The following is an 8,808-nucleotide window of genomic DNA, read 5'->3' on the forward strand; positions in this document are numbered from 1 at the left end:
ACAAAAAACTTAAGCGGTGCGTATTTTCCAAAAAGAGTTATAATAGGAATTAAATGCACACAGTACAAACAGAATAACCAATATATGATACTTTGAATTAGATACTGACCTAGAGTTACAATATGGAGTTATATGTACTTAAGTTACACCTGTACAAATGTCAAAAAAGGAACAAGCGGACGAACGGACAGATGGAAGGGCACGAAAAATATCGGATAGAGAGCAGCACGTTGAAGACAAAACATTACAGTAATCGTGTAATTGCACAGTTCTACGCTTCTGATATAAATCTTCCCATCAAGTTCAATTCTTTCAGACTCTTTGAGTTTAAGAATTCGATAACTTTGTGAATTGATGGCTTGTGACAATAATATTTCTTTATTTCATCCTAATATCAGAATAAAAGTGACAGACAAGAAGAAAATGATATTCATCTTCAATATCTAATGAATTACAATATGGACAGTATCTGTAACACCTTTCTACATTCCTGTATCTTCCGGATTCTACAGCTAAATTATGCGCAAAAAGACGATATTTCGTAATGATAATTCTTCGTTGATTTGGTAATGATTTAGTCAAATAGAATTGCAAAGTCACCTTATCAACCATATATGCTTATAAAATCACATTTACTTGAGGCTTGTTTTAAATTAAATAAATTTTGATTGGCCTGATCTTCAGTTCTCTGTTTAATTAATTAGAGGCACAATGTAGATATCGCCGGGAGTTTGTCTCGTCCAAACATAACCAAATCTAGCTAGCTCAAATCATTTATGCTTTAGGAATACTAGCCGATTTTGCTTACGATGTTCCTTCTCGGTTTCCATGAAAAGAAAGTGTTATATACCTCAGATAAGATAAAATTATCAGATTTTAATACTTTAAACCAATATTTTAGCATTCTATACAGTTGTGCATTAGCTAGCGATTGACAACCAAGTTCAATGTATACCATAAATGTAGATTTCTTTACACCAAGTTTTTTTTTTTTTTTTTTTTTGCAAAATTCCAAATTATTTTTTTCAACCTCAACCGATTTATTAATTCCCCATATTTCACAGACATAGAAAAAAACCCACTATAAACATATGATTCAAAAAGGTACAACATAGTTTTGATATTCAAAAGCATATTATAACCTTTGGAGCGAAGAGAAAATAGAGTTTTTCGTCCCTGTTCAGACACATGTTTAGACATAATACTAAGTTTATTGTTGAATCGGAAGAGGGTGCCTAAATAACAAAATTGATCAATTACAGAAAGCAGTTCCCCATTGAAGGTCCAAGTTTCGTTTGCTTTAACTATACCGCAATTACGAAAAACGACAATCTTAGTTTTTTCTGTATTTACTATTAGTTTCCATTTATTTGCATATGTATTCAAACTGGTTAAAAACCATTGCAACCCTTCAAATGATTCAGAAAACAACACCAGATCGTCAGCGTATAGAAGAAGGAATAAACTCAATGCTCCAAACTCGTAACTAGGAACACCATTTCAATAAAGTTATTCTCAAAAAGGTTTCCATTTACTAAAACACAAGATTTAACAGTAGTATAAAGAGATTTGACCGTTGTCAAAAACTTTCCCGGGATGCCTACATGTATGTTGGACAGCCTGTACCAGAGAATTACTCTATCTACAAAGTCAAAAGCTTTACGAAAATCTACAAAACAACAATAAAGACGGTTTTTTAGACAAAGTTTTTGCAATTATAGTTTGTAAAGCGAAAATAGCATCAATTGTCTGAATCCGAATTGAGCGTCCGTTAAAATGCACGCCAATCCCCATTGTTCTCCCTCTACCTATTGTGTCTGTGAGTACTTTTCAGTACCTGGGTTCTAGGCCCAGTAAAGGACTTACCTGTAGCTCTATACTTGTGAGTACTTTTCTGTGTTAGTCTGCCATTACCCATCGTAAGAAGTACAAGGATTTTTGTTATGGGAAAAGATAATATGACTGTATGACCAAATTGTTTCATTATGAAGCCCTGTTCAACGATTGGAAGTGTAAAAGGAGTCAGGGGGGGGGGGGGGTAAGCAAAGATGCAAGATTTTGTATTTTTTTTATTTTACTTACCACTACACCCACCTCATTGCCTCCATCCTACCCCCTGCCCCACCACCTCAGGCATAGCCACTCATTCCCCTTCATCAACACCCACAGTCATTCTATAGCTATAAGTATTATACTCCATACAACTTCGTGGCCGTAATGGGATAGGATTGAGGTGGTGGCGTGCAGTTTTTGCAGTTTTGTTTCCATTTATGTTGACAGTCTACAAAACTTCATTAATTTCCAACTGTCATTTGTTGATATATTCCTGAAGAATTAAAACTTTTCTTCCTTACAATACTTTTAAGTTGCTTTTCAGCTATCATATGATATTTTAACCAAATTAACATCAATTAATGAAGCTTTTTGATGTTTATTTATACAAATGCAGTTTTTATTGCATTGCCTTTTTTTAAACAGGAGGTCCAAGGGGCCTTAACGATAACCTTTGGGTATTAACAAGGGGTTAATCAAAGATTCTAACTTATTTGACACCTGTGACGTTGAATGAAGGTAAAGGTCATTCATTTGAACAAACTTGGTAGCCCTTTATCCCGGTCTACCAGTCTACATATGCAAACGCCACAGAATCCGTAAACAATGTGACGTCATCGAAATGTGTCATATTGAACATTGTATAAACTATATATCTGTAACTTACATGACTATTAGACTATTAGTACTGCAACAATAAACCATGGGACGGTATTATCAAGGTATAAACTATGATACATATCGTGATACGTATCGTATCGTGTGACAAGTATCGCGATAGTATTGTATCGTGGAGAAGCGTATTGTTGCAGCACTAATGAATATACCAATAAGCAATAAAATGAAACGCAAGAAATATTATAGATGTTAGGCATCAAACAGCTCTAACTAGAACTGGGACTAGGGAGAGTAATGATGAGGATATAATATTTATCGATTGATTGAGATGACAGGCAAATTTAGCTATTGCAATTCTATTGTTATTTTTATTGGTCATGAAATCCTGATCGGCCATCAATGGGGAATAAAACCTTATTTATGGCAATGTAATCCCAATTGACTAGCTAATACAAACTACAATTACTTATTTCCAGTTTATGAATTTGACACGTGTCATGTCGTACATCTCATGCAGTGTTCGTTTCGAGTTACTACCCTTTGCTGTGTCAGTGACAATTCATCATCAAACACAATGACAATTGCGATTAATAACAATGTCAGTGTTTGTTTTTGATTGAATAGCATGGGGAAAAGTGACTTTTGATAACGACTGTTAGTCTGTTATCATATTAAACCTCTGCTAGTACTTCATTTTAGACCAGTTTAGTCCGTTTCAGTTAGTTCTAACTGGTGTTCGATGGTAGGAGCAAACAGAAGTTCACTCTAGCGGAGTGGTATAGTGTTGCTAGTATTGACCAGGGTTACAACTGGTTTTGCGAGGGGGGAAACACTATTGGGATAGTTTAACTAATGCAGACTATAATTGCAATAGTATTGCGATAGTATTGCATTCTGAATTCTATTCAATTCGGTCTATGAATTGGACGTTATGTCGTACATCTACTGCAGTCGTTTAGATTTATTTCCCTTTGCTAGTGTCAGTGACAATGGGACTAATTCACGTACCACGTGATACCTGATAATGGCGTTGAAATGACGTTGATATCATCTCTTGACGTCAATCACCAATAGCAACAATAGTCCCGCACACACCTTGACAGGTATCACATGGTACATGAATTTTAAAAGTCACACTCATGATCAAACACACTGACATTGAGCACAATGTCGGTGTTTGTTTTTGATTGAATAGCATGGGGGAAAAGTAACTTTTAATTGATAAAATACAAACCTCTGCGAGTACTTCATTTTAGTCCAGTTCAGTCCGTTTCTGGTAAATCTTGACTGGAGTTCAATTGTAGGATTACTATTGCAATACTTATAGTTTGACTAATGCATACTACTATTGCAATAGTATTGCATTCTGAATTCTATTAAATTCAGTCTATTAATTGGACTTCATGTCGTACATCTGGAGTAGTTTTGGTTTAGAGTTACTTGAATGCTTCCCTTTGCTAGTGTCAGTGACAATGGAACTAATTCACGTCCCATGTGATACCCGTTAACAATTCTGCGGGACTTGTATCTCTAGTGGTAATTGAACGTAACTCTTTGTGATCTTCCCGCTGAAATAACATTAGTGTGGGATTTCATCTTTTGAGGTCATTCCATCACCAATAGAAACATAAGTCCCCCACAAACGTTATCAGGTATCACGTGATATGTGAATTAGTCCCATTCATGATCAAACACTGACATTGAGAACAATGTCAGTGTTTGTTTTTGATTGAATAGCATAGGTGACAATGTGACTTTTGATAACGACTGTTTGTCTGTTATCGTATCAAACCTCTGCGAGTATTTCATTTTAGTCCAGATTCTACAATTATAACTATTGCAATACTATTTCTATGGGGGGAAAAGACTATTGGGATATTTTAAATATGCAGACTGCAATTGCAATAGCATTGTAATGATATTGCATTCTGAATTCTACTTAATTCCAGTCTATGAATTGGACGTCATGTCGTAAATCTGATGCAGTGTTCGTTTAGAGTTACTTCCATTTACTGTGTCAGTGACAATTCATCATCAAACACATTGACTATTGCGATTAAGAACAATATCAGTGTCTGTTTTTGATTGAATAGCATGGGGAAAAGGTGACTTTTGATAACGACTGTTAGTCTGTTATCGTATTAAACCTCTGCGAGTACTTCTTTTTAGTCCAGTTCAGTCCGTTTCAGGTAGTTCTAACTGGTGTTCAATGGTATGGGGACTATCCCCTACAATTTTAACTATTGCAATACTATTGTGTAACAGAGTGCAGGATTTATAATCAATTCAATCACTGCCTCTGCCAGGGTTTGAACACGGGACCTCTGAATTACTAGTGAGACTTTCAACCGATCGAGCTAAAGAGAAGTTCACTCTAGCGGAGTGGTATAGTGTTGCTAGTATTGACCAGGGTTACAACCGCTATTGCGAGGGGGAAACACACTATTGGGATAGTTTAACTAATGCAGACTACAATTGCAATAGTATTGCGATAGTATTGCATTCTGAATTCTATCTAATGCGGTCTATGAATTGGACATCATGTAGTACATCTAGTGCAGTCGTTTAGTGTTACTTCCCTTTGCTAGTGTCAGTGACAATGGGACAAATTCACATGATACCCGATAATGGCGTAGAGTTACTTGAATGCTTCCCTTTGCTATACTAATTCACGTACCATGTGATACCCGTTAACATTTGTGCGTGACTAGTAGCTTTAGTGGTAATTGAACGTAACTGTTTGTAATCTTCCCGCTAAAATAACGTTAGTGTTGAATATCATCTTTTGACATCATTCCATCACCAATAAAAACATAAGTCCCTCACAAACGTTATCAGGTATCACGTGGTATGTGAATTAGTCCCATTCATGATCAAACACACTGACATTGACTCAATGTCAGTGTTTGTTTTGAATTGAATAGCATACGGGACAAAGTGACTTTTGATAACAACTGTTTGTCTGTTGTCGTATCAAACCTCTGCGAGTATTTCATTTTAGTCCAGATTCTACAGTTATAACTATTGCAATACTATTTCTATTGGAGGAAAAGACTATTGAGATAGTTTAAATATGCAGACTGCAATTGCAATAGCATTGTAATGGTATTGCATTCTGAATTCTACTTACTTCCAGTCTATGAATTGGACGTCATGTTCTACATCTGATGCAGTGTTCGTTTAGAGTTACTTCCCTTCCCTTGTCAGTGACAAATTTCATCATCAAACACACTGACCATTGCGATTAAGAACAATGTCAGTGTTTGTTTTTGATTGAATAGCATGGGGAAAAGGTGACTTTTGATAACGATTGTTAGTTTGTTATCGTATTAAACCTCTGCGAGTACTTCTTTTTAGTCCAGTTCAGTCCGTTCATATAATTCTAACTGGTGTTCAATGGTAGGGGGGCTATCCCCTACAATTTTAACTATTGCAATACTATTGTATAACAGAGTGCAGGATTTATAATCAATTCAATCACTGCCTCAGACAGGGATCGAACACAGGACCACTGGATTACTAGTGAGACGTTCAACCGATCGAGCTAAAGAAAAGTTCTCTCTAGCGGAGTGGTATAGTGTTGCTAGTATTGACATGGGTTTCAACTGCTATTGCGAGTGGGGAAACACTATTGGGATAGTTTAACTAATGTAGACTACAATTGCAATAGTATTGAGATAGTTTTGTTTTCTGAATTCTATTTAATTCGGTCAATGAATTGGACGTCATGTCTTATATCTACTGCAGTCGTTTAGAGTTACTTCCCTTTGCTAGTGTCAGTGACAATGGGACTAATTCACACACCACGTGATACCCGATAATGGCGTTGAAATGACGTTAGCAAAGGGTATTATCTCTTGACGTCAATCACCAATAGCAACAATAGTCCCGCACACACCTTGTCAGGTATCACATGGTACATGAATTTAAAAGTCACATTCATGATCAAACACACTGACATTGAGAACAGTGTCGGTGTTTGTTTTTGATTGAATAGCATGTGGGAAAAGTAACTTTTAATTGATAGTCTGTTATCGTATCAAACCTCTGCGAGTACTTCATTTTAGTCCAGCTCAGGCCGTTTCTGTTGATCCTGAATGGCGTTCAATTGTAGGATTTCTATTGCAATGCTATTTCTATTGGGGAATCACTATTGGGATTGTTTAACAAATGCAGACAACTATTGCATTAGAATTGCATTCTGAATTGTATTGAGTTCAGTCCATGAATTGGACTTCATGTCGTACATCTGGAGTAGTTTTGGTTTAGAGTTACTTGAATGCTTCCCTTTGCTAGTGTCAGTGACAATGGAACTAATTCACTTGCCATGTGATACCCGCTTACATTTGTGCGTGACTAGTATCTCTAGTGGTAATTGAACGTAACCTTCTGTAATCGTCCCGCTGAAATAACGTTTGTGTGGTAAATCATCTTTTAACATCATTCCATCACCAATAGAAACATAAGTCCCCCACAAACGTTATCAGGTATCACGTGGTATGTGAAGTAGTCCCATTCATGATCAAACACACTGACATTGAGAACAATGTCAGTGTTTGTTTTGAATTGAATAGCATATGGGACAAAGTGACTTTTGATAACAACTGTTTGTCTGTTATCGTATTAAACCTCTGCGACTTTTTCATTTGTGTCCAGATCCTACAATTATAACTATTGCAATACTATTTCTATTGGGGTAAAGACTATTGGGATATTTTAAATATGCAGACTGCAATTGCAATAGCAATAGCATTGTAATGATATTGCATTCTGAATTCTACTTAATTCCAGTCTATGAATTGGACGTCATGTCGTAAATCTGATGCAGTGTTCGTTTAGAGTTACTTCCATTTACTGTGTCAGTGACAATTCATCATCAAACACATTGACTATTGCGATTAAGAACAATATCAGTGTCTGTTTTTGATTGAATAGCATGGGGAAAAGGTGACTTTTGATAACGATTGTTAGTTTGTTATCGTATTAAACCTCTGCGAGTACTTCTTTTTAGTCCAGTTCAGTCCGTTCATATAATTCTAACTGGTGTTCAATGGTAGGGGGGCTATCCCCTACAATTTTAACTATTGCAATACTATTGTGTAACAGAGTGCCGGATTTATAATAAATTCAATCACTGCCTCTGCCAGGGATCGAACACAGGACCACTAGATTACTAGTGAGACGTTCAACCGATCGAGCTAAAGAGAAGTTCTATCTAGCGGAGTGGTATAGTGTTGCTATTATTGACATAGGTTTCAACTGCGTTTGCAAGGGGGGAAAACACTATTGGGATAGTTTAACTAATGCACACTACAATTGCAATAGTATTGTGTTAGTATTATATTCTGAATTCTATTTAATTCGGTGAATGAATTGGACGTCATGTCGTACATCTACTGCAGTCGTTTAGAGTAACTTCCCTTTGCTAGTGTCAGTGACAATGGGACTAATTCACATGATACCCGATAATGGCGTTGAAATGACGTTAGCAAAGGGTATTATCTCTTGACGTCAATCACCAATAGCAACAATAGTCCCGCACACACCTTGTCAGGTATCACATGGTACATGAATTTAAAAGTCACATTCATGATCAAACACACTGACATTGAGAACAGTGTCGGTGTTTGTTTTTGATTGAATAGCATGTGGGAAAAGTAACTTTTAATTGATAGTCTGTTATCGTATCAAACCTCTGCGAGTACTTCATTTTAGTCCAGCTCAGGCCGTTTCTGTTGATCCTGAATGGCGTTCAATTGTAGGATTTCTATTGCAATGCTATTTCTATTGGGGAATCACTATTGGGATTGTTTAACAAATGCAGACAACTATTGCATTAGAATTGCATTCTGAATTGTATTGAGTTCAGTCCATGAATTGGACTTCATGTCGTACATCTGGAGTAGTTTTGGTTTAGAGTTACTTGAATGCTTCCCTTTGCTAGTGTCAGTGACAATGGAACTAATTCACTTGCCATGTGATACCCGCTTACATTTGTGCGTGACTAGTATCTCTAGTGGTAATTGAACGTAACCTTCTGTAATCGTCCCGCTGAAATAACGTTTGTGTGGTAAATCATCTTTTAACATCATTCCATCACCAATAGAAACATAAGTCCCCCACAAACGTTATCAGGTA

This window comes from Argopecten irradians, chromosome 10 (genome assembly GCF_041381155.1).
Source record: "Argopecten irradians isolate NY chromosome 10, Ai_NY, whole genome shotgun sequence".
In the NCBI taxonomy this organism is placed as follows: Eukaryota; Metazoa; Mollusca; class Bivalvia; order Pectinida; family Pectinidae; genus Argopecten; species Argopecten irradians.